General features: G+C 37.7%; 1 pseudogene across 1 annotated transcript in view; it reads left to right on the forward strand.

The window, feature by feature from the left end:
• The window catches only part of LOC311209471 (protein transport protein Sec24D-like), a 125,992-nt pseudogene that overhangs the window by 93,782 nt on the left and 7,530 nt on the right, over positions 1 to 24,680 (forward strand). Inside the window, exons 11-13 of the transcript XR_014619366.1 lie at positions 17,486 to 17,624; positions 19,226 to 19,341; positions 21,528 to 21,653. The product of XR_014619366.1 is annotated as a protein transport protein Sec24D-like (transcript). The remainder of the gene's footprint in view (positions 1 to 17,485; positions 17,625 to 19,225; positions 19,342 to 21,527; positions 21,654 to 24,680) is intronic.

Here is a 24,680-nt window from a genome sequence, read left to right on the forward strand (position 1 = left end):
GTGTGGTTTTGTCTCCTAAACGTTAATGACTTCTTCTCTGGTTGGGTGGGGTGGGAGGGTGTCTTATCTATGACTGTGAAGGACTTAGAGAGAGTAGAGAGGTAGCTGCAGAAGGCTATAAGTTGCACTTGGGTCATGATGCAACTTCAGGGGATAAAAATCTTTGAAAAGGTACAAGAGTGGTAACTGTAATCTGAATTAGCAGGTTCCTGGTGTTGCCCCAACTATCACTACTTTATGCAGTGACTGGCAGCTGCTAGAATTACGTAGCTATAGGCAAAGACATTAAAAGAAGATAGCCTTGGACGGTATCAACAGAGACTAAATTTATTTTACTACATGAATAGTTACATTCAAAAAATCTTATTTTTCCATTTTGTTCCTTACAATATAAAGAAGATAAGGGTATTTTCTACTTGAGCGAACTGAGTCATAGAAAGCAGACAAATGTAACTACCCATTTTTGGCAGTCATTTGGAGACACTAACCTAATCAATTTTTTTTCTCACATTTCCATCTACAACAGCCCCTCCTATTCCAAGTATAGCCCTAGTTCATCTGCAAAATAATTCTGCTGATTGGCAGAGTCCTGTGACCTCAGGATAGCTGTTACATGGGTACAACGGTTTCCTGGCATCCCTAATGGGTTGCATCAGTAGCAGGGATACAACCAGTTTTCAAGTGCAGCTTGTAACTGCATCATCTGTAGGGTTGTCATTTCTTGTCCATAACTGCCTGCCTTCTTCATTGTGCAGCTTCTAAATTCTGCAACAAAGGTCCATAGATGGCATTTCCTTTTCACGTGCAATGCTAACTAACTTTCAGAGCATTGTTTGCTGCAAAAAAAAAAAAAAATGGGGATCTCATATAAGTTATGTGATTGTGTCTTCAGAAACTCCCTCATAAAACATGCACAGAAAAGCCTAATTAAAATTGCACAGACTTTCAGTGTTGTTTTTTTGCAGTCTTTGATTTTCTTTAACTTTGCTTTATTGCTTGTAAATTCTTTGGTTTTTGTTGGTGTTGTTTTTTTGTTTGTTTTGTTTTTAAATAAGTTGGAAAAAAGCAGATGTTGTTCTTTATCTGGATGGATAACTTCCAATCCAACAGACTTCTGTAGTTTGAGTTAAGATTTTTATTTTAGCAGGGAAGATAACTACATAGTTATCTTCTCTGGGGCCCACAGGGAAATAGGGTGTATTACTTCTAGCTCTGCAGATAGCAGGTCTCACCATTTGTCTGCTAGACAGCAATTTTGGGTTTCATTCCATTTCTTGAGAGGAATGTGTGGACTTGGCTTGCTGCCCCCTGCATTTTCTCCTAGATGAAACTCCTGCTGTTGCTTCCCCACTCCTTCACCTTACCAGACAGCCTTTGCTATTTAGTCCCTTTACCCCTCTTCTATGCCCATGTGGTTCTGCTGTCACGTTGGCTCTTCATTTGCATGTCTTTCAATCTGCTTCTAGTCACTTAATGCTTCCCATACACGGCTTCCCTGTCTCCTGTACAGTGTTTGGACGAGTGATCAAGTTGCTTAAATTGAAATCTCTTCTGCATACATAAATTAGCAGTATGTACAAACACTTGGCCAAGTTCAGGAGGATTTTTCCTGTGTTGGCAAAAAAAAAAAATAAATGTATGCAGTGACCCCCTGCTTCTGAAGAGTTAGTGCTCTCAAGCTGTTGGAAAGGTTAGCAGAATTCATTAATCTGTAAAGAGCAGTGTTTTTTCCCTAGCTTCTTTATCGGAAGAGGCTAAAAAACTTAAGTCTGAAAAATGTGTCTCAAAATTGGCTGAAGTCCAGTGTGGAAAAATTCAGTCTAAACAGTTGTAGCTTGGTAAAGTTTTAAGAGCTGAAGAGATGGTGTTACAGTAGGAAGTGCTGGGGAGTCTTAGCTGAGGCAGTTTTTCCAAGGCTTGCCTATGACCTGTCTTCATTGCTGCTGCCAAAATAAGATCTTACTCTTAAGATCTTCTTAAAAAAAATAAATTAAAAAGTGGCCTTCCATATGGGATTTATAACAACTTCAATTCTGAAAAGCTACTTAATTTAAAGGAACTGGGCTTTTTATGGAGGTAAAATATATTCACGTGCTTATTTGTGTGTCTGAATTTCCTACTATGGTGCTTTCTGCCTGGAACTAGTGACTGCAAGGCACAGGAAGATTTTCCCTTCAGGATGTCTATCCTATCTTGTGGATGCCTTTAAGTGCCTTTTAACAAGGTTAGCAGGTGATGCTCATCACATGTTACAGGGCTCTGTACAGTGGGAATCTGTCTAATCTCTTGATAAACAGCATGTTATATATAGTAACATCACAATTTTTTTCTTGCCTTGTAATGAATAATATCAATTCATTCATCTTCATTGCAGCTTCAGCTGCAGACGTGCCTCCACTGTTAGTATACAGAGCACTAGCACCCAGTGAGTTTCAATTCTGTTCCTTTTCAAAGGAGTTTAAAAAAAAAAACAATGGCTACAAGGGTTTAGTGGACCATGGCTGTGAAATGCCCACAAATGCTTTGTGCAGCTGGTAATATGATGAGGAACAGCTGAGAAACAGACACATCTCAATTGAGCTGTAAGGACTTGAGCAAACCCACACACTATACAAAATCCATTATGATGCACGTCTTTCTGCGTTAGTAAAGCTGTATTTGAAAAGCCACGGGCTTCCATGGTCACCAAGTGACTTATGAGTATTCCATAAATATAACTCTTCCTTGACTGGCATTTTGCTCTCATCACCGCTTATAGTTGAGGATGAATTTGAAATAGTTCAAAGATATATTTGCGTGTTCAGTGGTCTGTTGCCATATGTGACTCTCTTTCTGTGCCATTTCTGTACTAGGTCAGTTAGAAACAATGGGAAAAACTTAATGTGCTTCCATATAATTTGAGGATACAGAGTGGTCTTCAGATGTCTTGTTCTTCCGTTCTCCAATCCTGAGCGTGGGTTTTGATTTACTGAGGGCTGTTGTTTGCTTGTTTAGTTATTTTCTTTCTTAATTGAACACATTTACTGTTCTGCTGGATGACTTGTAAGCAGTGGTGTTACGTGTTGGTACACACTGGTGGGTTGTGCACTTGCGTTAGACTCACCTGCTGGCTTTACATTGTAACCAACAGAGGGATTTGTTGAACTGTTCTTGCCTGTGCAAGCAGCAGGAGCGAATGCCTGAGAGATTCTTCATTTCCAGTAAATGAACACGAGGGTGTAGGAGAAGGTAACTGGGGTCCTACAAATGTATGTGTAGTCAAGATTATAGTCATCACTTTGAGTCAACTGGAATTTGATCTTTGAGGATTTGTTTCCTTTGACTTAAGGGGTGGAGTTAAAAGATCCTGGGATCATTTCCAAATAAAAAGTTTAATTAAGTTCAGCAGTATTTCTCAGAAATATTCCTTCCAGCCTGGAGCTCCAGACTGGACAAAGATAATTCAGTGTTTCATCATGTCTGAAAGGTAGACTTAAGTTTTTCAGTCACTGTGGGTTCTTTTGGGGAAAGTGGAGCATCTACACATACAGGACGGTGTTCTGTCTCCAGAAGTCATTTGGAAATGTTAGCATACAATGGGAATAAGTGTGGGTTTTTTCCTTCCCAAAATAGGGTCTGTGGGAAAAAAAAAAAAATTAGGACACAAGAAATACACAAACTTGAACATTTGGGCATTTTTGGAAGATGTGTGCAAAAGATATCCCTGTGTCCAGTAAAGAATGGGATACAAGTTACCCCTGTGGGAGAAAATAAGAACACAAAGGAAAATCAACACAGTGCTAGGTAAGGGTGTTAAATGAAAACAACCTACGCATGCATTTAAATCAGTGCAGTGTTTCAGGAGAAAAAAAGAATACAGGATTTTTTCCTTCAAAGAAAAGGAATCTTGAAAAAATACAGGAATGTAATGGAATGAGAAGACAAAGATGCTGTGGCTTTATGGCCTGTTAAAAAAGCCCCATGCAATTGAGACTCTGTGGAGTGGTGGTGTGTCCGAGAAGTTCCATAATACCTAGAAATTTGGAAATTCTGAGTAGGGAGGACACAAGACCAACATAAATGAATACAAAGAAGGGCATAAAAATACACCAGTAGGCTGCAATATCAGTCCTCAGATCAAGGGAGGAAAGCTGAATTCCTCAACAATTGATAGTTGAGATTAAGGAAAGAACTAGTACAGCTAAGATGCCAGATAGCAGGTGCTCACTTGTAACCTGGTGTAGCTGTACCATGAGAACATTCTCATTTATGGCAGCCATTTATGGAAAACTTAAATAGATGTCATACTGGTCTTGCTGAAAAAAAGCTCGAGAAGGTGTGTTTGTGTCAGTGGTGTTAAATAACAAGTGAGAACTAATTTAAGACACAAGTAAAGACTGTTCAGTAGAGATCAGTGACTGCTTGTGTTTGATATCCTAAGAACAGCCAGATAAGTAACACTTAGCACATGGACACTGAGCTTCAGAAGAGCAGAGCAAGTGAAGTGAGAGAATTCAGAAAGGCCCTCGAGTTGAAAGAGAGGCAACCTCCGTGGAGGGCGTGCAGTCTCTCATAGATTACAAATGACAAAAAGCCTTCCACAGCCGATCTAGAAAACTGTAGACTAGTGAACCTTACATGCATACTATATATCATTAGAAACTAAGGTCGTTAGAACATTCATGCCTCCTCACCCCAGCCAGTGTCTTAACAGCTCTAGATGTCTCTGAATCTTTATCTATATTAAGTCTTCATTTATTATTTCTCAAAAATAAGAGTTCATTTTCACTCCCCTGATTTGGATGATCTATGAAAAGTATTTGTTTGTTATAGATTTTGACAATACAGTATCATTGTTTGACAGAACTTATTTTTAGTCCACCAGTGCTTTAGCAACAGTCTGTAAAAATAAACCAGCTCTCACAGTTATCATCATGGACAAAGCTCTACGTGAATTTGTTTTGGAGATGCGCAAATGTTTCCAGAGCCTGAATAAACCATGTGATCTTGGTTTAACATTTAATACCACCTACTTAAAAAGTTAGTTAAAAGAGTATTTCAAGTTTTAAAATCAAATATAAAAAATTCCAAAAAATATATATATAGCTTTAAATATTAAAATATCTAGAGTGACTTTCTTTTTTGTTCCTTAGTAGTTTTGTGTTGTCACTCGCTACAATGTTATTTCTTATTTATTTGTTATTTCTTCATAGAAATATTCTGTGGTGGGAAATTATTATTTCACGTTTCTCCTCAGTAGATTAACAAGTTAAAAAGATAAAACTGGAATGGAATTATTTCTCAGAAATTCTGGTGTTCATGAGCTGAAAGCCATTTAACCTTTTCAGAAGAATACTGAGATATGCTGGTGGCCAGTGCAGCTGAGCTGCTTGGAAAGCCATGTGTTTTTTACAGGGATGATAGTGCATTTCCTAGGTAGAGCCCTGTCAGTACTATAAGGTTAGCAGGAACTACAAACTGGGTGAGGTGAGTAACTAGCAGGTGATGCAGTGTTACAAAATCTCTTTTCTGTTTCAAGAACAAAGTAACAGTGTGAATTTTCATTTAGACCCCAAGACTGTTGAGTGGGTTTGAAAGAAGTCATTCAAATGTTGAATAAATTTGAAGAATTCAGGGAAATCCCTACACTCTTGTGATCTACTATGGGATCGGTGGGGACTCAGATTCTATAGTTAGTATTTGGTGGCCAGTAAGAATGGCAAGCAGGCTGTACCTTCAGTTTGAAACACATTTTTATATAGGCTCATATTTATTAATGGTTCTGTGCTTGTGCAGAGCTTTGGTTTCAGGGAACTGAGGAACACTTACATTGCAGGCAGTACAAAATGATTTAATGGAAATACCTTACTGATTCTTCCTTTCCATTGGGGATGCGTTAAAAAGCACATTGCAGAACAGAAGTGCTCACTGATAGCATCTACCCACCATAAAAAGCCATCATTTTATTTTACCCTTTGATTTTTTTAGTTAGTTACTTGCAGGAGGATGTTCCCCAATACTGTGTGAAAGACTAGCTAATTTAAGGGCTTTCGATGAGGGATTCTATCAAAAGACTTAAAAAGCAAAGAGCAAAATACATTATGTCAACTAGGTCATGCTTGCCTGCATGCTGGCTGACTCTTGGCGGAACTCAATAGATCATGTCATGACATCCCTCTGCAAGAGCCACATCAAATCTTCCTCTGTACGTCCTGTTTATTGGCATGTCTTTCTATGTTCTCCTCCACTGTAATATCTACCAATTTGCTTTCTGTGGAAGTAAGACTTGCTGGTCTGTAGCTCTAGGATCGCCCAGAAGTTCTTTGTAAAGTTTCTTTTTATATTGGTGCCTTCTTTACTTTTGAGCGCTGAAGCTCACGTAAGCAATTAGTTTTAAGCAGTTCAGCAATTTTGCACTGTGAGTCTTTTTAGGTAAGAATCCCATAATTAGGCAGTAAATTATCCTTACTACTGGAAATATCTTTTTAAATAGCAAAGGATGATAGTAAAAAAAAAAAAAAAATCTGAAGGAAAGGCTCTGAAAGAGCTGGGCATTTGTTTTGCTCTGCTGTCTCTTTTGAAATATCGTTTTCAGTGTTGGCTTGTAAATTTGTAATCCTCATATGGGACTTGGCATAACTGAGATTCCACTTCATATTCATCTCTAGTGGAAATGAAATGTCAGGGCTTATCGGATGTTTCATGACCTTTTTCCTTTGTGTAAACTGTATATGACTCTTTATATTGAAATTATTCAAAATTGTCGTGTGTTTGTAGACAATACTGAACTTTTCTTCTCCATTGTGGGTAACAAAGCCTTCCTCCTCTCAAATGAGTACTCCATGGCAGAAAGAGCAGCTGTTGACCAGTGAAGAGATAGCAAAACGTTATCTCTGAATAGTAACTAGGGCATATTGCATTGTGTGCTGTGCTGTGCAGTTTTCTGGATTGTCAAAGATCCAGCAGTGTCTGAGTTTTGTCAATGTGTTTTGGGCATATTTTCAAAGTAATCTGTGCCTGTTGTCATGTTCTTTTAAAACATGGTGAGTGTGTGATGTAACTTAATAGTTAGGACGCAGTCTATGTTGAAATGCTTCTTCACCCTCCAGGAATGGGGAGCTATTGAGCATTCTGTACAGCAGAGTTCATTGCCACTGTTTAAACTTCCAGAGATGGAAGTCAATGGACCAGAAAGAAAGCACATGCACCAGTACTGCCTTGTAGATTCCAACTAGGCCAGTTTTAGACATAGGGCCATGCTACAGGACATTCCACCATGTTCTTAAGACTGCCTTAGTATTTGTACAACCAATCCATTGTTGAACTATTTGGAACAGTCAATCCATGTAGAAACTGTCCAGGTAGCATTAGCTTGTATCCTGAACTCATCACTGTCTATCTGCTCTGTTAAATGTGAGCCTAAACGTTACTATTTCAGATGTTAAAGCGTGTTCCAAAGCACACCTGTTAACACCTTCATTTGAGAAGGAACTGTGAAACTCTGGTCTTGTGGTCCTGAGTCCACCTGGAATCTAGAAACGAGTTGTTGAGCCTTGTTGCTCTTACAGTGCTTTTTTTTTTTTTTTTTTTTTTTTTTTTTTTCCTCCTGACTAGCTCCAGGTTAATGTTGTGGTTTTTTGTATAGCTCTCTGGGGTGCCTGACTGCCCCATGCATGGTATAGAGAGCCCAGAACTTGTATGCATCTCCAGGTGCCTTACCTCGACAGCTTTATATCACTCGGGAGGCCAGTGCCTGCGAGCTAGGTTTTGCAGTGCCTAATTTAGAGATGCATAAATCCTGTATTAGATAAGGCTTTCTTTATGGAGTATGCCCAGCGCTAGTCTGCATTTGGTAGTAAAGCATGTGGAATTGGATTGCTTCCCAAGGCTTCATCTTCTAGGAGAAAGTTTTTGTTAGCCGATTGGGCTGTCACTACACGGTGTAACAAGAATGTAGAGCCAAAGTTAGCAAAGGTTTTGACAGCACAGCTTTTCCTAATTCAAGTAAATTTCCTTATTTATTTTTTCCCATTTTTGTTTTCAGTGTACACTTTAAAATACTCTTCATACTTCCATAGTGTGTTGCTCCATGCATCACTGTTGTTACAGTAAGAACTTAATTCTGAAAGAGATGGGGACAGTGACTTGGAAAATTTACATTCGTATATACCTTATTCATATTTTAATCAGAATCTCTGATTAATTTGCGCAGTCTTGAAAGGTTAGACTGGGAAAAGTGCATTTCTAAAGATTTAGGTTACGATGATGTAATTAGCTTCTGATAATTTGGAAACCATCTATTCTCCAGGATGGTCGTGGCTGAAGAAGAACCTGACTAAGCACCAGTAAATATCAAGGGGAAGGAGGGAATTGAAAAATAATAATCATAGCCGCTTATTTGTTTCACCAACAAAAATTACACTCATAAAAAAAAATTACATTGGCTATTGCTAGATACATCTGTAACTCAGAATAGCTCTTCGAATGCCACTTGACATTCTGTGGGTGCATTTTCCTCTACAGGCTGCATGTTGCTCTCCTGAAATGGTGTTTGTCTCCACTTATGCACTGGCCAAAGTTGACCATAGCAACAGCAGCAAATTAAACATTGTAAGGCTGCGAGCTCTAACATTAAGCCTGCAGGGATGTTACTCAGTTACCTTGGAAACTTCACAGGGTCAGCACACCCTGCTATTTAGTTAGTTCAGGATGAAAAGCTTTATTTTTTTTATACTGAAGCTATTCTTGCATGTTCAGTTTATGCATATTTTATTTATCTCTCCAGTAGTGCAGAATCATATTGTGAATAGAACAATGTAATGTATGTAATTTCAAAGGGAAAAAAAGTTTTTATTAAACTGAATAAGAAGCTGATGTTGTTTGATCTTATTTATTGGTATTATTTTAATGTTTAGATATATTCTTAGTATCAAAGTGTTATTTGGATGTGTGGACATGCTGCATCTCAAGTGAAGGTCAGCAGCATGAGGCTATATCTAGGGCTTAATCATAGCAGGCTCTAATGCTGTCCTGTAGGAAAACAGGGGAGACTAAGCCTTCTACATATGTCCCTTTATTCTGTGAGAAGGGATCCTTCTCTTCTTGTAGCACAGGTAATAAATGTGATGGAGGGGCTGCTTTTCTATTTAGTGTTTGACAGAATCAGGTAATCTGTGCTTGCTAAATAGATGCAGAGATGATGTCCTCAGCCCTAGAGTAGAGGAGCAATAGCACAGGTTTTTGTCCTTCCCAGGACTGCTTAGCTCCTAGCTCTTTGCACAGCCCCTTACTTGTGATATTCAGCAGCAGCTTAATCTTCAAATAAAAGAGAGGAGTGTAGCTGCATACAAACACTCTTACTGTTGGGAGATCCTGGAGTCTGCCTGAAGCATCCAGCTATCATAGCAGTGAAAGTATTCATGGAAGGGAGACTCAGAATATAAACACTCCTACCTGATGTTATACTTTTAAAATAACAGCTAGTTTTGCTACTGACCTTCAAAGCTAAGCTTCTGTGTCATGGAAAGGACTTAAAAAGGATATTAAACTCACCCCAAATATCCTTGCTTCAGAGATTAAGATATCCTGTGCTGCTTTTTGTTCACATAATAACAATTCTCCTTATTCTTTCTAAGTATTCCTCTAACAGAGGCAAGTGACCAGTTAGAGTTGGCTTGTGATTGTAGCATGACACTTCAGGTATTCTTACTTCTTTCCGATTTCAATGGAAGTAAATTAACTAGGCCTAGAGGCATGTTTACTACTTACCTGCTTGCCTTCTTGAACAATGTTAAGCAGAACTATTTAATACACCTTGAATTAAAACACTTGTAAGCTTGGCTTAAAAAGTCACAGCAATACCTTCTAACAAAAAAAAGGAACAGCTCCAGGTTTTTGAGAAGGAAAGAAACCCTCCATTCAACAGGCCTTTCATGCTGTAAATCTGAAATCAGTAAGATACTTTTCTCTCAAATGCTAACAAAAATTATATGTATACATTGTCTACCTACCTCTGTGTGTGTGTGCGTCTGTACAAAATAACAGAAGAACCCCATCTGTTTGGCCACTGAAGCTGACAGTAGCCACAATGATCCTGAAATCCATTTAGGTTTTGGTTTTGTTCTTTCTGCAAAGGTTTGAATAACACTGGCAATGCTCTCCTGTGGCAGAAATTCATCCAGAATTGTTGCTTAAGAGATTACAACACAACACTATACTTAGATTTATTTACTAACTTAAATATTTGCTCCCTAAACCTAGAGCTGCGTGTTCCCTGAGCCCTGTTTGGTGAGTTGCCTGACTGGCTATCCTGAGGATATTCTAGAGTGTGTTAGAAACAGTCACAGCTGTGTTTGTGAAAAGTGGTCGCTGGCTACTCTAAAACAGATTTGATCTGCCAGTTTATCCATTATGTTTGCAGGTAATAGGTTGTGCCTGTATTTTAAACTGGTGTTGGATTTATTGTGTATTTAGCAATCCTGAAAATTTTTGTGTGTGTAAACTAACACTGGTGTGACCATACAAAACATGCAGAGACTAGACCTGTCAAGAAGTCAGTAGTAATAGTATTTAGAGCCCAAAGTCTGTCTGCTGTTTTGAAGATATTTCAGGGCTTTCCTGCAGTGATTTGCAAAAAAAAAATAATAAAATGCGTTGCTAATTTCATTTGCTTCTGTAAACTATGTCGCTATCTTTTATTTCATTTTCTGCTGAGTGAATGTCAAGCCAGACATCTTAAATCAGAATGCCTTCTTATGGAAAATCAAACTCCCGATTTTATTGTGAAACTTCTGTTATCAATAAAGCTAGACTACCTCCTCTTGTAACTTAACATTTCTGTAGAAAAGGTATCTTAAACTTGTCTATTTTTCTATGGTTTTACAAGTAATGTGACAATGCCAAAAAATCTCAGACAAGGACTGCAGTGCTGGACCATCTGTGATACTGATGTGTGGGAAATGGAGCTGTGGATTAGTCCAGGCATGAACCAGTATCCTCTCACGTGATTTAACACGTGCGTGTCACCCTCAGCAGCCCTAAGAGGGGGCTGAGCTGCCCTAGGGTAGCTTTGTCTCCTTCTTCAGTTGTTCTCACCTTGTGCGTGGCTCTGCACCAGCTTGCAGCACCAGCTTGCACTTTTGCTGCTGAGTATAGGTGTATCTCTCTCGACTGAGAGATGTCCTGCTTGAGATCTGATTCTTTAAAGTGTTAACATTTTGAAAGTCTGTTGTTCAGCACAGTTTCTTGATTATCCAATTTCACGCTCCTGCTTATATCATCAGTTAATCCTGGCTGCTGACCTTCACTTGAGATGCAGCATGTCCGTACATCCAAATAACAGTCACCACTTCAAAGCTGAGAAGTGCTGGAGAGAGCTGCCTTGTTAACAGTTGGTATTCCCAACCTAGCATCATGACCAGAAGCAATTGTGTCTCTATTAATCCTGGATATTAAACTTTTTTTTCCCTTCTTCTGCCACCAGTAGGATATGGAAGTTCTAAAGAAGTAAGCTACCTACTTCTGGGCTTTCTTTGTGTCAAAATTTTATCAGTATTTCATGTATTGCCCCCATCCCCAAACTTCTTTAAATCCTTCTACTTTTGATTAGAGCAGCCTGCATTTGCACTCTTCATGCTGCTAGCTCTATTCAGTAAGTTGCAGCATTCCCCTTAAGAAGGGAATGCTGACTGAATATATATTTTGTGGATAGTCTGACCTATGATGCACTGATATCATTGATCAGCTTTCTGTTGATTTTGGTACATGCTGGTTCTTATTCCTGTGCAGTGCCACCTTGAAGCTCACCTACCATGCATGCCCCAGTATTTTTCCTGCTACCATGTATGCAGGTGAATGTTTGGCCTGGGTGCGAAGGATTTTTGAACAAGAAGGTTTGAACGTACTCCTTGCATTTCACTGAGATCTATAAAAATTGGGTTAGAGCTAAGGGAGATTGCATCACAGGGTTGACGCTTCGGCCGTGCTGCATTATGCAAACAAATAAAATAGATGAAAAAGCATTATTACAGAAAATACGTGAACCTGCCGTGACCTTTTTAGAGGATGCAGTACAGACTGGCTTGAGTCATATCAGCTGAGGAGGCTCATAGTGTTCAACATCCAGAAATCAAGAATCAGCAAAGTTGCTTCTGACTTCAGAGGGAATGGCTTCTGATAAAAGACAGTAGGAACATCACAAAGGGAAATGCTTTCATGACATTTTAATGTGAACCAGTAAAGCAACTCAAATCCTGGGGATTGTTTGTTGACTGGTTAATCGTTCTCAAAAGCAATCTGTGATGGTATAATAAAAGAGAACAAAATGCTTCAACAGTCCTAGAAAACACAGGCAGTTTGGTTCATGACCTAGGGTTGGTTTTTTTGGTTGTTGTTGTCCCCGTCCCCCCCACCCCTAAAAAAAAAGCGCTACATTTCACAATTCTTTCTGATTATCCTGTGGACTTTATCTTTCTACTGTACAAATGAAGCTCAAGATTTGCAGATTTGCATGGGGCAGCGGTACTAACCTTGGTCAACAATCATCTCCCCCGATCATTAAAAAGTTACATTGTGTAGCCTCTCTTAAAATGCTTATATAAATATTTTAATAATCAGACTTACATGAAGGTCAATGTAAATAGCTCTAGAAACACTGCCTTTCTGGATTTTGTTGCCCCACACAGCTTGTCTGTGGGATGAATTGTCTGAATTGAGTAACTGGCAGTTGTGTCTTTATTTCAGGTAATCAGTTGTGCAAACACAGTGTGTTTAATGGTTGCTGTAGTGAAGTATAAAATGTTTTATATGCTAGAGTACTGTAGAATGTAAGTTTAAGGAACTATCATATTATAAGTCATCAAGAGATATGTATCTGTGCAGCTTTCCAAACCCGTGAGATAATCTTCCTTTAGAAACAAATAGCCCTCATCTAAACACATCAATTAACTAGTCTCCTGAAATCTCAGATACTAAATATGGTTCTTTCATGGGATGTGCTTTCAAAATCATTTGTACTGAGATAATTTGCAGTTGAACAGGCAATTTGTCATGTATAGTATACGGTGTAACATTGCATAGAGCAGCTATCTCTGTAAACCAGTGAAGTTCTTCAAAAGTATATGCCAAAACAGCTCGCAAATTCCTCATCTGGTGGGGAAGAGGAGGAAGGGATTGTGATAGAGGTACTGATGTAACTGAAAATTGCACTCCTGGTACGAGTTTTCGCGTTCCCCTTGGATGTAGCCAGATTTGCAAGTTGTGTGGGTCTCATTTCAATACACACTCCTGTCATTTTAGTGCTGGGGTGTTAAACGTATTCAAATGATCATGGAGTCAAAATCTAGGCAAAAATATTGTTCCTAATGCAGATTCATCAGGTACTAATAGGGTGAATGTTGTGGGGGGCTAGGAGTCCACACTGGCTATGAGGCAAAGGCATTTTGTACACTGCATGTGGAGATTTGACTTGCAGCACAGCTATGAAAGGTTTTCTTGTAGCCCAGTATGTGAGTCTGGCAATGAAAACAGATGGTGTCTATTTTTCAGTTTGTTGCATGATAAATAGTTAGTTCTCGTCACTGTTTGCATATACCTTTTTTATTCTCCAGAGACTCTCTTCTGATTTTCTCTTCAGAATGCTTTTCCAGAGATGTGCCATGATGAACTTGAGCTTCATCGCAGTCCTTGTTCCTACACTTATAATTTCCAGCTGTGGCCCTGATCCTGCAATATGAAAACAGTGATACTCTGCAGGCATCACAGGGAACCCTCAGGAGTAGGTCAGGTCTTCACTTTTATAGCAAGCAATAGTAATTCAGCTCTCTGAGACTTTAAAGCACAGGTTATAGTCCCTCTGGAAATTTTTATGGATGTATTTCATCTTGGAGCAGTGCCACCAATGCCTATCTTTTGCTCTCTGATACAGCGCTGACTCCAGAGAGATGTTCTGGCTGAAATATTTCCAAAATAACTCTTGCTATCCCAGCTATATTTGGACTAATAGTGAGATAAGTTATAGTTTATCAGATCAGCTTTCAGGGCTTGCACTGTAGTGGGGCCCTGAGGCTTCAGAGAAGGGAAAGTTTATGCAGGTCTTCCGCAGCATTTTCCATCTCTTCTGCCCAATCCTCTTTAACAGAAAACCATACTGTTCTGCCTCCCAGTGCAGCTGATTCTTTCTGCTTCTCCAGTCCTCCAGCTTACATAAAAGGAATCTATTTACGAGGTCAGATTTATCCTACTGAGTAGTAGTTTTAGTCATCGGTTTTGATAAATATTTATAATTTGATAGTGCTGGAAAGCTGACAGTCAATGCTTACATGTCCAGTTTTGTGAGGACTGTCTCTGTGCTCAGTCAGGTGATCCAAACAGGTAAATTGGAGAAAGGATTTTGAGGAGATAAAGGAGTAGGAGAGGTGCAAGAACAAAACATACAAATACAGCAAATGTTCAAATAGTTATGATAGATACCTAAATTGATTCATTTATTATTTGTAGAAAATTACAGGAGGAGAGAAGGAAAACACTGGTAGTTTATAGCTGGAGAAGCAAAAGAAAAAGGAATATTGCACTGGTTTCAAAAAAAAAAAAAAAGGAATCTGAGGTTTTTTGATTTTATCTTAATCCCCTCCTTCTGTGAAAGTTTGCCACTGAGTTCCATGGGACCGTAAACAGATCCCTTTATCTTCTGGTGTACAGTGACATCTACAGAGAGTGAAGTACAGGCTGTGGAGCCTAGAAAGCAGGGCTTTCCCATTTAGCACCATTTCTTTTGGGCTGTGGATGGCAACAGTTTTTGTTTTATGTATTCATTAGTGTAGACTTGTTTGTTTGTTGTTTTTTTTTTGTTTTTTTTTTTGCTTTTTAAATGCTTGTACATCATTTATCTTTGTAAATTCCTATAAGATTTAGGTATTAAAAAGAAAAAAAAAGTTTTTTGACTCCAATGGAAGTTGATAGTTAGAAATGTAATAGCAGTTTACACACCCAAACAGAAATGAATTTGTGTAACAACTGTGTTGTGAAGAAGTGGGTCTGGATGATTTCAGTCTGAGTCTTTATTCAGAAATTATCATGTAAAATGATAAATTACATGTAATGTTCATGTAATGAACATTAGATATGTTCATTAGTGATGTAGTGGTTTAAATTACTTTAAGAAAATACTGAAAGGTAAATGAACATTTCACGTTAAGAAATCAAAAAAACAGGTATTTTTTTCAGGATTTTTCTGTTAGACAAAATCCTTTAGTCTATTGCATGCATTTCTTAGTTAGGCTTAATTCCATTGATTTGGGGTTTTGTTTTGTTTGGTTTTATAGTTTTTGCAAGTTTTTTGGAAACTAAAAATAGCCAGCCTCTGCAGTATGATTTTATTGGTATTTTATCTTTTATTTCTCTACATAAGATTGGAATACTGTTTTTGTAAAACTTGACAGCGTATTTTAACTTCATGCACTGCACATAGTCTCGTTGACTTCAAGAAGAACATTTGATGCAGAAAGTTAAACATACGTACAGATCTTAGTAACCCGTAGGCTATTAGGGCTCTAAAACCACATTACAAAAAAACTTTGTAATAAGTAAATTTTTTAATGAAGCTAAAGGGAGATGAAAGATAAATATTTCCACTCCAGAAATGGAAAGACAAGGAAAAAAAATAATATTTTGTTTCTGCTGTCATTAAAAAGGTAATTTATTAAGTATGTAGAAGGATGTTGCTACCTAGGCTCTGAACTTTATGGCATTTATTTTTATGATTTTTCTTATTCATGCTTTATAGGTAAAGATCTTAATTTTAATAAGGTATTTCAAAATATGATCATTTGAGAGTAATTTTTCTCTGCTCTTGAATAACAGTAAGTGTATTAGAAGAGGGCTTAAAATCACTAAAAAAATGTGTATAAATGCGTGGGGTGTTGTGTAAGGGCGTCTTTTTTCCCTACCTGTTCAGATACTGTATTATTAATGGCAAGCCAGATCCAGGCCTCATTAAATTAATACAGCAGAATGATAATCAGAAAATTGCCAAGTAATGAACAAAACCCAGAAGTTCTAAAACTTAAGTTATTGTGGCTAGTGAGCAGGTTTTATAGCCAAGGCTCTCGTGTCTGAAAAATGACCCTGATAGTTTGCCAACTGACATTATGTGTCAATTTGTGTTAAACTCAGTTTTCGTAGAAGAAAGAACATGAAGCAATGTATTATCTCAGTGGAGCAGGAGGGATCACTTAAAACCCATGTAGTAAAATCTACCCGTATGTACTATGTAGTAAGTTCTTGGCAAAAAGCATCAAATCCTTTGGAGAAATAAATAAGTAAAATAATTGTCTCTGTAAAATATAAACAAACAATAAAATACATGTAAGCAGTGAATGCTAGAAGAACATGTATGATTCTCTAGGTATTCAAAGACTCTTATGCTCCAATAAAAGATAAAAGTGTATAATAGATTAAATATGTCCATTCCATAAGAGACAATAATTTTAAATAAGTGAATATGCTAGTGGAAAAGTTCTAGCATTCGAGGGTTGTCAGCATTCTTCCTCTTGTAGAGATCTATCATGGGGCCCAACTCTGGATTTATTTTCTTACTCTTACAGTCAGAGATTTTAGTTAGGGTTGAAGGGAGTAAGAAAAAAAAAAGAAAAAAAAGAAAAAAGAAAAACCACGTTTGTTTATGCTCCATAGAGTTTCACAAATAATTGAACAAACTTCCATTTGTGCAGTGGTTTCAAGTATGACTTTTCTAACATAAATTACAATTACAGGAATCTTTCAATTGCTGCGCAGTTATTACTGCAAGAGGCATCTGGAAAATGTCTTCCATTAGCTGTGGTTTTTGGCAGAGGCTATAAGCAAGCATGGTCAGTGTAATTAAGCTGACAAGTGTTTGAGATACTGTATTTGTTTACTGTATGTTCTTTCCTTCAGTAAATATTAGTACTTCTAAATCTTCTACTCTAGCTGGTGACCCTGGTGACATGCTATACCTTAGTATAGCATGTAACACAGCAGCATTAGGGGGAAGGGCATTTAATTGAAAATATTAGAAGCTTTCTTAGTAACTACCTGTTTGCAATAGCTGCATGCAATCAGTGAGTATCAACAAATTTATTTGAGAAAAGCTCAATCTGATAGAGAAGGTGAAATACCTGACCCCGGCAGATTTCTCCCTTTTGAGCTATAAAAATCCTTTGCTGGAGAAAGTCAGCCTAGAGCCCTGAACTTCCAATGCTTTCAAAGTTTTGTAGGCTCTTTGTATGGATCCTTTATTGCTTTCTGATAAATACCAAAATAGGGAGCTTGCGAGCTTGAAAATTAAGTTCTTTAGGGGACCTATGTGGTTGAACCAGCTGTACTGGAGAATTTGAATAAATGCTGAACAACAATTTCTTGGTCAGCTGAAATCTAACAAGTGTTAAGGCTGAGCAGCAGCTTTCTAGCTCACTTTATTTGGTTTCAAGTTTGCAGTGCTTTTTATAACTTCATGTACCCCTTCATTTAGACACCTCTTTATGTTGCAAACCATGGTGAGACTGGACCAATTTGATGTAACAGGTGCAAAGCTTACATGTGTCCCTTCATGCAGTTTATTGAAGATGGAAGAAGGTATCAGTGTGGATTTTGCAATTGCATAAATGATGGTAAGTGATATTTCTCTGATCTGTGATCCATACAAATTCCATAAAACTAAAAAGGAACTGTATCCCTGAAGTGATTTTCCTGACTAGATGACTTGAAAATAGTATAGTGAGATGCAGTAGCAAGGGCTATTTCACAAATTAAAACAACAACACAAAATACTACTTGGTAAAAATACTTAAAACACTTCCTCTTCAGTTCGATTTTTAAAAATAAATGTAAGAAAAAATAATGCTAAACCATGAATTCCAAGTCCAGTCTGTTATGGTCAAAAGTTTATTTTAAAATATTACGTCAGCATAGGATATAAAGTTGCTTGTATTGCTAACCAAAAGCAACTTTTTCGTAGAGAAATTAATTTCTTCAAGAAATCTAAATGTTCAGCAAAGAATTATTTAGAACCATGTTAGACTAGTCCTGGCCACGACTGTGGATACAGTGGTTAAATAGCCTATTAATCCTCCTGTGACAAGTGTTGGTTTTCACAGAAGATACCATGCCATATTTGTTCAAGTGTGCTGCATGTGACTCATAACTGTTCTTGTGCTCTTGGCTAAATCCCAGATCTTTGCCAGAAGTAGCCTTTCTAGACATTTGTATCAAGTTGGATTTCCTCAGCTGGATCACAGTGGTATAGTGCTTTCCCTAATACAGTAATCTTTTCAACTCTGAAACGTGAACCTTGACAGGCTCATTCCAACTTCTTTTCTGCCTGAGGCTCTGATGTTTGTGCAAGCATAGCAGATAGCAAATTTCCTAGTTTGTTAGCAATTTAAACTCTCATAAAGAGAAATTTGAATGTGTTATGAACATTTTAAGACATTTCAGTTGCAGTATCATTTTCAATCATGCTTTGTACATGTATTAGTAGTGTCTTTTATCCACATTGGAAAACACTTAAAAACATTAATGAGACCTTAAAATGCCCCAAAAACTAGGTAGATATTCTGCATACCCTGCTTTGAACAGACAGAAATGTGAAAAATAACATTCTAAATGTGTACAGATTGAGGAAAAAAGAGCTAAAATCCAGAGGTGACTCTTCCCAGTGTGACTAGCCATTAGACAAGCTATGGACTGAAGGCAGCTTGCTGTACAGTAGGCCAGGTTTGTGAACGTTGCAGAGCTATTTCCAGTGAAGTGGTAATGTTGCACAAATTAGCACAGGCTTTAGGAAAAGTTCTGTTTTTAACTCCAGTGATGTGAATTAAGCTTTGAGTAGATGGTATCTTTCTAACAAAATAGCCATCATTTAATCTGTAGCCTGAGGATTGCAGACCCCTGCCTGTGGAAATAACCTGGGTCAGTTTTACCTACTCAGGCTTAACAGGGTAGAGATAGGAGAAAATTGACATTCATGGGGGGATATGCTGTATTCTCCAAATACAAGACGAGCTTGCATTACTAGAATGTTGTGAGCTTTGTTTGTTTTCTTAAATCAGCGTGAAGAAAAAAATATTATAACCTGGCGATGTGTTTACACACCTCCTTGATCAATAAAGAGGAGCCTGTGTTACCACATGGTAACTTTTGAAAGGAGTTGTTGGGTTTTTCCTCTCCACACTGTAAACATTTTTTTTCCTGCTCTTGTATTGGTTTTTAGTCCCGCTGTTCTTCTTTCAACATCTGGACCACATTGTCTGACGGGTAGACCATTATGAAAGACCTGAGCTATCTGTGGGATCATATGAATACGTTGCTACTTTGGATTATTGCTGAGTATTTCCAATGCACAAAATAATTTATGATTTTATGTCAACACAAACAAAATCCTTTAAATACCTATGTTGGAGTAAATGCATTTATAAGCTGAATATCAGAGTCCAAGAACATTTTAGGAAATTCTCAGATGTGGATGATTTAAGCTTACAATAATGTTTTGCTCTTTTGTGTTGGAGACTAGCAACTAACAGTAATCAAAAGTTTCTCAAAGTCATGGATCACAAATCTTCAACTGAGGTGCTGGTTTGGTCCTTGGAAAGATGTAGAGGATGTTCAGAGGTTATAGTTCAAATTCTGTGATGCAGTTTTGTTTTTTAGCTGCATGACTTACTAATTTTGCAGACAGACATGCACCTGAATTGCCTTCTCAGCTTTTCAAACCTTAGCATGGGAATCTGAATCTTTTCTTGGCATGAGTAGTTTTAGTGTTCTGACCAGTAAGTTATAATGGAATGGGTTCTCTGTCCTAATACTAGATTAGTTAAGAACTTGTTCCAAAGTCTACTCAAGCCACTGGAAGTATTTGTAGTTGATTTCATTAGATAAATGTATTTTGTACTGCCCAAAGCACAAATTATTTAAGCTTTTCAAACTTTACAAAATTTTTCAAAATTCCTAGCGTGACCTCACCTGCCCACAGCATGGACATATTTTTTGGTCGTTTCTGAAAGAAGATGAAATTTTCTTTCCATCAGTGGAATGTGGGTATGATAAAATTATGAAAGGCAGTTCAATCCAACAAAGCCTTGAAGTATGTACAAGTAACTTCCTCAGACCATCAGATTATTGCTGGTGTACAAAGAAATGAACAGGTTGTTTAATTCTGGTCTCTCACAAAGTCCAGTGAAATCCCGGAGACTGCCTTTAGAGATTCCATTGACATCTGCATTAAACCTCAGGACAGGAGAGAACTCAGTGGCTGTAGTGGGGCATTATAGAAATAGTGTGGGATCCTCAGTGTAGCTTTGCTGCTTTCTGCAGCTAAGCTTTTGAAAATGTGTATACTGAACAGCTCCATGCCATTTTCACAGTTCTTTTTCTCTGATGTGTAACCCTGTGTTCATCATCACAGTCTTGCTTTCAGTGCAGTGAATTTGCCATACAGTTTGAATGAGGGAGCTTCTGTGATAAGCCATCTAGCATGGTTTGTCTCCATGTTGCAAAGACCTCTTCCACAGACACAGCAGAATGTTACAGAAAATAAATCTCTGATAAAATCAACACACACACTGGAAACGTTAAGTCACTGAATTTTAGAGAAGTTAACATTATTTTATAATAATTTTCTCATTTTGCTCCAAGTTAGAAAAGTTTAGTTCTTTTATAAATCAGTTTAAGACCAGAACTGAAAAGCCATTTCCTTTTGTGTTTATCAAATGACAAGGATGAACAGCTACAAAAAATGTTAACAAATAACAGCTGTTTTGCATTATTGTGCTCCTGCTAAGCGGATGTGGCAAGAGCACTAGTTCTCATTTCTGCCATATATTTGTCAGAAATTATGCAGGAATTCTTTATAAATAGCAATGTGCTATGAGAGTTCAGAAAGTAATGTTTGATATGTCTTTTGAAACTAGTATACAAATACAGAAAACAGAACAATACTGTCTGGTTTTAGTTGACGAGTTGATCTTGATTTACATGATTCAAATGAAGTGAGATCAAGGGTATAATGTTTAATTTTATGTGTTCTGAGGATATGACTATGGATAAGTCATAATTCAAGGATTAGATGATTTTTTCTTAGATGGAGTTTTCTGTGGTTTCTTCGTTATGAGTATAATTTGGTAAGTGGTCAGAAGCCTTTATATGAAGGCAGTGAAATAGCATAAATAACTATAATGGAAAAGTTGTCCTGAATTTGACACCAGGTAATGACCACGACTCATCTTAATCAGAATTAGAAAAACTGAACTTAGGTGTATGGCTGGGCCCATCGTGATTTCTGTTGCTATGTGCACTCTATATGATCTTCCTGAGTACATCTGTAAGCATTACATTGCTTTTTTTATAAACAAAAATAAACAATCATCATCTTGATAGTCACAGAAGCTTGGTCAGTAGTGTATATCACAATATGTATGCTACTTACATGTCTCTTATGTACGACTGTGGCTAAGAAGCTGTGCAGTCAACATTAACATGACACTGTCTAATTTTCCCTGTTAATATTTTTTCCATAGGATAACAAGCCTCCAAATCCACCAGCTGATATCTTTGTGATTGATGTATCATACAGAAATATAAACAGTGGCCTAGTTGAACTCTTCAGTGAGGAACAGGAAGACTCTGCTAGATAAGCTTCCAAGGTAAAGAAACATAAGTGTATTTTGCTCAATGTACCATACTACAGTTTTCAAGAAGCTATGCATGTTGAGAGGTAAAACCAAGGAAGTGCAAAAAATGACAGAATTTCCAGTACAGGCATTTTGAGGTGATAGTGACTAAATGGTAATTTTAAAATTGCTGGCAGTTTTAGAAAAACTCAGTTTGATATCTGGGTTTATTATATGAACAGAAGGAACGTGTTGCACTGATTGAACATGCAGCATCCTTTCTTTTCTTTTCCTGTACTGAACTCTAGTGGTGTTATCAGCTAAGTCCCAGCTTGTGGTTTTGACTTTACTTTCTGTAGTTCTGTTTACTGTAGTACCGCTTTTCTCATTAGATTAAGCAGAGAAATACCACAAACCAGAATCTCAAGAGAGTAAAGTCTCTCTAAAGCCAGTGTTGGTGGGTCGTATCTTTAGCTCTTTTCTGTTAATCAGCAGAATTCTTAGCTTGCTTTGTTGTGAGATTTTTCTGCCCTGGTATGTATCTGAGAGGGGAGCAAATCTTGAAGGCAACTGACGTTCTGTTAAATATGGCATGTTTGCGATGTCAGCACTAAACGTGTAGTAGCACTATTAATACTGATCTGTATTAATCACGGTATATTACTTTAGTGTGGTTTTGTGTAGTTTTTAGTATGGTATGTTATGGGCAGTTTTCATTAACATTTAAATAATGCCAACAGTTAAATGAAAGCAGTGGAAGTCAGAATGAAAAAATGAAGTAGACAAGGTGTTACTTAGTTGAGGCATACAAAAGGATCAAAGAGCATACAGAAAGAAAACACATTCCAAATAACAGTGTTTGTAGACGAGAACAGGCTTAAGAAACGGAGCAAAGTGAGGAAGAGTGGGAGACAAGATCCTTGAGATAATCTGGGATATGTTAAAAATCTTTTTATCCTATGTGCTTGTTGGATCTCTGTGCATGAAAGAAATTCCAGTTCAGGGTGGGGAGTTAGTTTGTTAGATGCCCATGTAAGACCATCCCTTGAGCACTTTGTCATTGAAGATTACACTGGAGACACGAGTGTTTGATATTGTCCTGAACATATCTCAGAGCTTTCTATCAGGATTGGTCACGACTCTGAAGATAATAAAAGGCTGCAAGCATAGTAGCAAAAAACAATTGGCAGTTTAGGAACACCTAGTCTTGAATAGAGAAAGTAAAGGAAAAATGAAAGCAAGTGTATCTACATCACAAGAAATAGCATACTCTTTTCCTCACAAGCACTCTGCAGATATCTACTGCTAAATACCCTGTTTGCATGGACAAAGTTTTCATGTCCACTGAGAAAAGCAAGATAAATAAATAAATAAAGGGCAGGCCTGTAGGTTGCTTCAGAGTTGTCTGTTGCCTTTAAACAATATGAATTAAAAATAATCAGGCACTCACTCCACCAGCATTTGTGGTGAAACTTTCATTTTGGTGCCAAGACATGAACTTCACTGTGTGTTCATTTTCTGTTGCTGAAAAAAGACACCTGCAAAAATATTCTGCTGTTATCACATGAGGTGAAAACATCATGCTGGGAATTCACCCTGTGCTCAGATTTCCGGGAGCCCAAATTCTTTAAGAGGAAAGACTTCTGGTTAATAGAGCAATGTGTAACAAAAAGGCCACTGGTGTAGCGGCTTGTGGCAGGTAAGCCTGTGAGAATGGCTGAGAAGTGAGAAGTTAAAGCTAGCAAATAATGGACTAAGTTAGGTGTCTAGAGACTTCGTGTTAAAAGGGCCTTATGCTTCTGCAGATTTGCAGCATAGCAGAAAACACGTTATTTGCTTGCTAGAAGTTTTAGGGCAGACACTTTCAAATTTAGATGTTCTAAACCAGAACACTGATTCTCTATTTAGAGAAATACAGAGAAATGTGTTTACAGAAATTCTGTAAATTCTCTGATTCTCTGACCTCAGAGAATCAGGCTATTTGTACCAGTATGATTTTTAGCCATATAACTTAAAAACATTTGAGTACATTTGATTCAGACATCTCCTTCTGAGACGTTAAAAAGAACCAAGTGCGTTAGCTGCACAGGCAATCAACTGCTGTGTTGGATAAATGATCTTTAAAACAATGTATAAAGTGTACAGACTGCCACACTGTAATTGTCTGATGAAATTGTCCAAATACCTGCTATGTAAAAGTGTTGGAACCAGTAGGATGATGTGACTATTTCTTCTTGAAGTAGAAGAATGCTATATGTGCCTAAAGTTAGTAATAACTTGTCCTGAATGCTCCCTGTTAATCATGTTACTTGGAAAATAGTAGTGTCTGATTGCTAGGAATGATTAGAGACTTGCATTCAGAAAGGATGCATCTAGTTGAGTTAGAGGATCTCGGAGAGATTGTTTAAAATGCTTCTTTATGGAATGTGTTCATACATAATACTGGTTTGTTTTAAATTAAAGGTAGCCCCTTTCTCATCCAGCTGTTTCCACAGAGCAGGAATGGTAGATTAGCATTCTTCACTGACATGGATGTTAAAGATCGTAGACATGAAAAATTGTTTCCCTCCCAAGCTCAAGGTTTTAGATGAAGCTTGTAAAACTAAGAGTATGTGCTATATTAGAAGTAATTAAGACTGATTTTTGGAATACAGTTGCCTTCTACTAAACTTAGGGCTGCAAACCTGGTCTCATTAGTCTTATTAATGATACTGCTACTAATGACACAGTAACTAGTGCTTAGGGGAGTTACCTCCTGAAAAACAGCTCCTGAGCTCGCTGCTTGCAGTGTTCTTGCAGGTGTAGCTCATGGCAGCGGTTTGTGAGCTTTAGTTGGCCTGGGAACACACTAGGAATAACGAGAAATTTCTATAGTACATTTTCTGCATGATGCACAGCTGAGGGATATCCAAGACCTTTTGCTGCTTAAAAGCAGTCCTGCCAAAGCAGAAGATCGAGCCACCGAACTCTGAAAGTCACCAGACATTCATTATTCAAGTCTAGTAACTGTTCTCTCCAGGCATTGATCATTAGTGTCACTGAATTACAATGTATTCTAAA

The sequence above is a fragment of the Netta rufina genome (assembly GCF_964035555.1).
Source record: "Netta rufina genome assembly, chromosome: 4".
Taxonomy (NCBI): domain Eukaryota; kingdom Metazoa; phylum Chordata; class Aves; order Anseriformes; family Anatidae; genus Netta; species Netta rufina.